Raw genomic sequence first — 8,545 nt, 5'->3', positions numbered from 1 at the left:
TGCATATTCAGTGGGCCGCACTATGTGGAAGTAAACCTGGAAAGTAGAAACTTTTTTTGGCATATGTGCCATCCAAGCAATTCTTATAGGACTGAATGGGTGCCATTTTTGGTCCAGCTCTTATAATACATCAATGGCAGCTACTCAGATTGGACAGTGATGTCCCCTTCCTATGTAGATATAAAGGGCTCATTCTAAGGTAATGAAAACACAATTCTTAGTTTCAGGTGATTATATGCTAATTAAAACATACTTAAAGTTTTAGATACCACTAACTCTTAAACACTGGACCTTTAAGTGGACTTGAAATTATGGTACATTTCAAACCTTTTTATCTACTTTAAACAATATAAATGGGACTGCTGATGGAATCAGGTACAATAATTTGGTATTAGACATATCGTTTTCTTGTATGAGATTAATCTTTTGTTTTGGGTTTTCTTTTATGGTTTTTGTGTATGGTCCCTGAGATAAATGCATGTAATAAAACAAAACAAATTATATCAAATAAATATCACGTCCTTATCCATAGACTGTATGCATCCTCACTGTAGGTATATACAGTAAATATTGTATCTAGATATAGTTATTATACAACCTGTGATCTGAGACCATACAATGCGACATTATTCGCATAAAAAGTAACATAGCAACAACATATAAGCCATTCCAGGCGACAATCAACTTAATTTCCGAAAATGCATGTCATGTCAGAGGAATCAAACTTCTTGAAGCAACACTCTCCAACTTTTATTTGAAGCCCAGGAGTTACAGTTAAGTGCTTCCGGGTTGCTTTTATAGCCCAGGCAAACAATTCGCACAACTAACAGGCCATGTGTGACTCCTAACAAAAAAGCTTTACCAACACTTTGGTTATGGACAATTAATGTTAAAAAAGCCAGCGGCTGGGAGTCCGGCAGTACCAGCGAGATAAGCGGTATAAGTTTGCAGCTTGAACTGAGTACTGCCTGCATGACGTACAAAGGGAAAAGTAGTCCATTTTCCATGGTCCTATGTAAACGTCCTATGGTAAAATACGACAATATAATCAATTCGGAGACACTACCAAAAGCGGTGTAGCGTTGTAGTTTTCGCCAACATCAGGTTTTATCAAATGGCAAAAAATAAATATCGCCTGAAACATTCAAAAAACAGTACTTGGCAGCGGTGGGATTCGAACCCACGCCCCCGAAGAGACTGGAGCCTTAATCCAGCGCCTTAGACCGCTCGGCCACGCTACCCGTGCATACTGCTGGTCGGCACAAAAGTCATAACAATAGTCATAGTTAATTTGCTCTCGTAATTCTAGTTTGATAAACGTTGACATAAAATTGCTCTCTTCCCAATCACAACGTTGATTTCATTTAAATGACAAATATTTGTCATTTTCTTTAACCATCTCTATTTCAATTTGTCCTCTATCTGCTTTTCCATTTCTTATTACATATAATTGATGTAATAAATAATTGGCCAGAAGGGAATTGTAATTGGATTTAAAGTGATATGGGAAAAGCAAAAAATCTTCACATTGGCTGCAAACAGCAAAGTTTTTGTGTCTGTACTTGACAAACGACAGTATTGGTCATTAAAATTGTTAGGGATGTTTTTTTTCATAACTCGATTAATTAATTGGTGTCTCATCACTTGCAGTAAGGTTGAATGATGTGAAATATATATGCTACATGTGCACAATACATACAATACAACTGATTATACCATGGTCTGGATGAATGCTCTTTTCTGATTGGCCGGCAGGTGTGCATTAAAACCATGTAGGCTATTGCACATGTAGTTCGGCTCAATCACTTTTCTAAATTCATCCGCCACCCAACCTGTAACCATGGCACCACTAAAGAACGCAGCTGTCAAAGCTTACTCGTTATAAAGTTTTAAAGAATGGTACCCAGCAGAGGAAAGAGAAAGAGAAGAAAACAAAGAAACCAAGCGAAAAATGGCACAAGGAACTGACACCTGAAGAGCTTAAAATGATAGAGGAAGAGAAGGATCAGATGAATACAAAAAAAGACAACAAAATGAGCAGTTAATATACTGAGAAACTTTCACTACCAAAAACAAAAGAACACTGATTTGGAGACATACTCTGCGTTTCTGCTAAATTAATTTTATGTCTTGGTTCAGGCTGGTGGCGAGTACAGTATGGCAAGTTGTCATGACAGTGGTAAGCTCTTGCTTCATAACTTTTCAATTCTGAGAACAAAACTTTCACCACAAACTTGTGAATGCTTTTATTCTATATTGTTGGCAAATGGCCATGGTATATGCGGGATAATCAACTTGTAGGTGTGTGTAAATGGTTTTAAGGCACTTTACGGAGGCGAACCACCCTCTGCTTTGTGTTGGGTGGTTCTTCGCCTCCACGTTGTGCCTTAAAACCGCTTAACACACACCTACTCGTTGAAATGTATGTAAATTATAAAAGTTACATTACCAACCAATGGACAGCATTTTGCCACTTTATATTGTGCAGATTCCTTTGTTGTGGGTGTGTAAAATCCAGGAGAGGGTGTCATTTGGACGTCGTAGGATTTCAGACTACCCACTGGTTAGTTTGAAGAAGATGTTTTTGAATAAACTACACAAAAATAAAAAATTGGATTTTTTCATAGGCCCACTGCACACCATGCTTTACTTCCAACAGAACAGTGAAGGTAAAGAGTTATTTTAGGTGTTGGGGGTTACGGAAGTAAAAGTCCCAATCATTTTCTACAAAGACAAGGTCCCAGGGAGAGGCTGCTTACTCTTAGGAGTATTTTAAGTTTGCTGCCTGTTTAGTTGTGTTCACCATGCTAGACTGTTTTGTGTTTGTCCCGCTCGGGACTACTGCTGTGTTTGTGCCATCGTGAGTGAGGAAGTAAGTTGCTTTGTCGATCAGAAACCAGACAATGTGCGTTACAGACTGCGTACATGCACTCTCTGTGGACAAAGGAACTGCTTCTCTTCCTCTCACGATCGCTTTCTCTCCCTCTTCCCTCTCTTTTGACTAACACATACTCGCGCGCACACACACACATACACGCACCGACATCTTTTTGCACATCTGATGGTCAGATAACATCAGGCAAAGCTTTGCTTTGTCTTTCCTTATCCACCATCAGACACGTGTGTTTTTCACGGAATTGGGTGAGTGCAAGACGCCGACCACCAGGCGGCGCCATCTTGCTTCTGTCTAACAAGACACCACTGTACTTCCGCCATTCAGTTTCCGCGTGACGTGACTTCCTCCCATAGTCACATCCGCGTCGCAGTCCGACGACGTCATCATGTCAGGCCCTGTCGCCATCTTGTCATGCACACACACACACACACGCACACACACACACACACACATGCATTCCCCTGCATGTGTCCAACCCTATACATAGCTGTTCTGTTTTGTTTGGTAGAATTACATTTTAGAATAGTTGTTTATTTAATAAAGCATTTGTTAACTTTGTTAATTTTGCTAAGTTTAATAAACACTGTTATATCTTTAAAGAGAAGTTCTTTTGTCATTATTGTGTGTAACATATTGTGAAAAGTGGCTGATTGAAGGAGTCGGAGCTTGAATTCACCCTTCTTTGTTCACCCTTGAATGTTTATCTCTCAGATATTAACATTCTAGGTGAACTCCCATTTATGAGACTACCTTGTTTGGTTATTGTTCCGGTTTCCGGGTGATGCCCCGTATTTGTTAATTCATATTAATAATTCTATTGTTATAATTAGTTAATTATCTTTGATAATTGATAATTATTGCAAATAATCAACTGTGTTCCTCACAGTTCCAACAGTTAGTGCCTGAATTATTGATTAAGGTTAACAATATCTTGATTTCATAATTCATAACTATCTATGATAATTATGAATTATTGCTAATAACCAAACGCACTACTGCCCGTCCCAACAATAGTGACAGTAAGCTTTGAGAACAGTTCAATATTCTTTTAATAGCAACAATAATTTTAATGTGGATGAACTGCCTACTGTACATTCATATTCCATTTATCTTGGTAGTACACTGTTAAATTTAAAACCACATTCAAATACAAAGTTGAATATCTATGGAACATAAACACACAAAGGTCGGGTGGAGTCAGGTGTTTCAGTCAATGGGATGACAATCAAGTGTGAGTCTGGGAGGCCCTGCTTTATTTAAAGAAGAGAAATCTGGGTCTTCCCTATCAAAGTCAGGTCTGTGGAAGTGTATCATGGCTCAAAAAAAGGATATTTCTCAGGACCTTAGGAGAAGAATTGTTGATGCTCACCAAGCTCGAAAGGGTTATAAACCATTTCTAAAGAGTTTGGACTCCACCAGTCGACTGTCAGGCAGATCGTGTACAAATTGAAGACATCCAACACCATTGCTACCCTCCCCAGGACTGGCCTCTCAGAGTATTACATGCCTGCTCTTGGCTCTTGGTAACATCTAGGAAAATAAAGGCCTCTGGTGCAGTAGCCACAGTCAATGTTCATGAGTCCACCATCAGGAGAACATTGAACATCAATGGTGTGCATGGCAGAGCTGCAAGTAAAAAAGCTACTTCTCTCCAAAAAGAACATTGCTGCCATCTACGGTTCGCTCAAGACCACGTGGATAAGCCAGAAGGTGATTGGAAAAATGTTCTGTGGATGGATGAGACCAAAATCGAACTTTTTGCCTTGAATGAGAAGCGTTGTGTTTGGTGATGAGCAAATGCTGCATTCCAGCATAAGAACCTTAACCCATCTGTGAAACATGGTTTGGGCCTGCTTTGCTGCCTCTGAACCAGGACAGCTTGCAATAATTGAAGGAGCTATGAGTTCTGAGTTGCACCAGCACATTCTATAGGAAAATGTCCAAGTATCTGTTCAACAGAAAGTCGGTCATGCAGTAAGACAACGACACTAAACACACAAGTCGTTCTACCAAAGAATGGTTATAGCAGAAGAAAGATAATGTTTTGGAATGGCTGAGTCAAAGTCCTGACCTTAATCCTATAGAAATGCTGTGGAAGGACCTGAGGCAGGAAGTTCATGCAAAGAAGCCCACCAACATCCCTGAGTTGAGACTGTTCTGTAAGGAGGATGGGGCTAAAATTCTTCCAAGCTGATGTGCAGGGCTGATAAACAGTTACCGGAAATGTTTGGTTGAAGTCATTGCTGCAGAAGGGGTTCACAAGGGGTTCACATACTTTTGCCTCCCACAAATACGTAAGATTGGATAATTTTCCTCAATAAATATATGGAAAAGTTTATTTTTTTGTCTCATTTGTTTAATTGCGCTCACTTTATCTAGTTTTAGGACTTGTGTAAATATCTGATCATGTTTTAGGTCATATTTATGCAGAAATACAGAAAATTCCATAGGGTTCACAAACTTTCAAGTAGCACTGTAAGCCTCACAATACTTGTGCCTGTGTATTTGCCTGAGGAACATCTTCTCAGAGTCACAAATAAATAATATCTTCTAGGGGTCTTCAGAACTATTCAGTGTGCAGGTAATTCTTTGTTTTTGCACTTTGAGCCCTTTTATCCAGCACCTGTGTCACATTCATCTGTGTTTGAACTAGACTTCTATCAGAGCAGTAAATAAAAGGCACTCTCCAAAACCTTCTCAGGCTCTGCAGCTGGATGAAAGGCTCCTTAGTTATCTTCAAGTAGAAAGTGAAAATATTCTTGCACACACAGAAATGGACTCTGCATTTGTCAACGTTGACCTTTCTCAAGACATTTCACGACAATGTCTTGAGAAAGGTGGGAAGTCTGAAATGTTGCATGCGAGTATTTTCACTTTCTATCTAAACTAGACTTCTATCCCTTGGCAAAAGAGTTGAGCATTAATGCTTAATGTTTTATCTGTATGGTATGAGTTGCTTGTCCTTTCAATTGACAGTCAGATTTGAATGTGAAATCTAACATTATAGTCAGTATTAAAGATCAGCGGTTCGATTCCCGGCTCCTCCAGTACACATGTCGATGTGTCTTTGGGCAAGATACTTAACCTCAAATTGCGCCTGATGGCTGTGCCATCAGTGTGTGAATGATTAGATTTCCTCTGATTGACAGGTTCGTACCTTGCATGGTAGCATCTGTACCCATTCAGCATATGAATGGGTGAATGTGATTCATAGTGTAAAAGCGTTTTGAGTGGTCGGAAGACTAGAAAGGCGCTGTACAAGTACAGTCCATTTACCATAATTTATTGAAATGTGAACCAGAAGTTATCATAGATCAACTCTCAAATAAAATTTTAAATAAAGGAAATAAAACAATATTTAAAACTAAAAAATAAACTCAAGGCTATGTTTAGGCCTAACAAAATGGATCCTTAAGGCCAAATTCAAAAGCAGTGACACTGCCAACTGTAGCAGTTCGTGGTGTTTGGAGGTGGTTTTTATGGCAATTAGCTAATGTACTTAAAAACATATAATTTCCAATAGGTGTGAAAGTAAGTCCATCTTTGAAAATTAGCCTAGGACGGTCATATCTAATGTAAGGGACATCTGGCACGCTGAGGTTGCTTCCCATAGTCTCTTTATCTTTCTGGGCACCACGCTGGAAAAAGCTGTCACCAATGATCCACACTGTGAATATGAGATGAAAATAAATGAATGTAATAAATGCTGCAGGTAATGAAAAATATAAAGTTAATTATAAAGGGTGGCTTAGTTTTGTATATTGACAATACTATTATGTTACATCTGCAGGATAAAACGGACCTCAAAACACCTCAAAATATAGTTGACAGTCTTTAAATACATTTTTTTGGTCCTTTGAAGACAATGTAATGTAATATCAGCTGTCTAAAGTCAAGTAGACTGGTACTTACAGTTTATGCTGTGTGTAGCAGGCTTGGTGGAGGCATCACAGGTGGCCATGACCTCAGTAAGGACCGATGTACTGAAAAACCTCTTGTAACACATAAAAGTGCCTTTCTTTCTCAACAGTTATATTCAAGATAATAATCTCACACAGCGCTGTCGTTAGCAGTACACATAAGTTTCAGTTCCTTGCAGACTTATATCATTGTCAAAACCATAAATATGCATACTGTTTGCGATGGGGGATCAGTAATGTGGGGAACTATAATCTTTAATGTAAGCTGTTATACACAGTGAGAATCGAACTGTAGATTTTCAAATTTTCTTCCTCGGTATAATTCCTTAAAAGGCTAAAAAAATGTGCCAATAATAATTATGGCTATGCAAGCCTATTGCAAGGATAGTAGATGGCTACCATCACATGCAACTTAGCATTAACTTGTTAAAAGTATAATCAAGTGACATCAAAATCAACAACTAAATTCAGGTTAATTGATTTGCTTCAAATTGTTCATTAAATATGTATTAAATAAATGTTGCTTAAGCTTGTGTAGTATAATCTCAGTAACATAAATCATTTTTTCAAGTTTTGTTGTATAGTTTCGGGTTAATTTACCTCAAGTAATGTAAACTGCGACAGTAACGATACCAACCGTGAGCAAGAAGACCGCAGGGTTAGTCACATACCCCGGTTTGTTAGCCTTAGCTAGCTTGGCAGCCGTGAGCATGGTGGGCATGTTTCAGGAACAGAGCAGTTAGGAGGAGTCAGGCACTTGCAAGATGGCGATGCCACCTACGTTGAGCTTCAAAACCACTCAGAAACCAATAGGTGACATCACGGTGGCTACATTCATATTTTTTACAGTGTCTGTGTGTGGGCTGGCAGCTCTTAACCTCTAGGTTAATAGGCAGCATGGATTTGCATCGTTGAAGCAGTACATTCCCTCTGTCACACATTTCCCTCACACATAATTTCCTGACATAATGTGTGCTAATGAGCCCACGGGCACCCTCACTGCGCCTCATATGGACAGCGCGCACACGCCTCTGTCTGTGTGCAGCACCTCCTCTCACCCCTCAATGGATGGGAACACGATCATGCGTAACCCTAACCCATGTCAGGTTATGAGCCCTCCTGAACGGCGACTTCATCATGCTGCTGTCTCTGTGACACACCTCCTCCCTAGCGTTGTCCAGCTGCAAATTCATGTGTAATGCAGCCCCCGGGGGTTTCCACTGAGCCCTTTCAACATGAGCCCCCCATGGGTTGCACCAGAGAACTCTCTAGCACATGCAAAGGCGTTAAGGGCTCTGGCCTAGCTTGTCACCATGACAACCACAGTGCAGCAAATGTATGTATGCCCGTTCTCAGAGCATTACTCAGATTGGAAGCGCGTGTGTTCAATGGATGGTTGGATGAGTGGGCTGATCAGCAGAGGCTACACCCTGCACTTTCCCTCTCAACCCCAGGGTTCAACGGGATTCTGAAAACCATTCTGTCATCTCCAAACACTGCCTTGCTCTCCAATCAGAGCTGCAGGAACTCCTGGTGAAAAATGCTATTTCAGGGGGAGGAAAAACAGAGGTTTTACTCCTTTATTTCCAAAAAAGACCACAGACAACAAAGTGATAGTAGCCTACATAAATGGCAAATAAGGAGTGCTCTCAGTGCAGCTTCTGAACATATCAAGACAGCTGCTGTGCTGGGCACACGCTTACTCAGAGTGGTACTCATCAGAGTGGTG

At 40.0% G+C, this 8,545-nt stretch overlaps 1 non-coding gene across 1 annotated transcript; it reads right to left on the bottom strand.

The window, feature by feature from the left end:
* Positions 1 to 1,159: 1,159 nt before the first annotated feature.
* On the bottom strand, positions 1,160 to 1,241 carry trnal-aag. Its single transcript has one exon. It is a non-coding gene; the product is annotated as a tRNA-Leu (tRNA).
* Between the last annotated feature and the right edge of the window lie 7,304 nt (positions 1,242 to 8,545).

The sequence above is a fragment of the Thunnus maccoyii genome, chromosome 22, assembly GCF_910596095.1.
Source record: "Thunnus maccoyii chromosome 22, fThuMac1.1, whole genome shotgun sequence".
NCBI lineage: Eukaryota > Metazoa > Chordata > Actinopteri > Scombriformes > Scombridae > Thunnus > Thunnus maccoyii.
The sequence above is the reverse complement of the archived record's forward strand: the minus strand, read 5'-3'. Positions and strand labels throughout refer to the sequence as shown.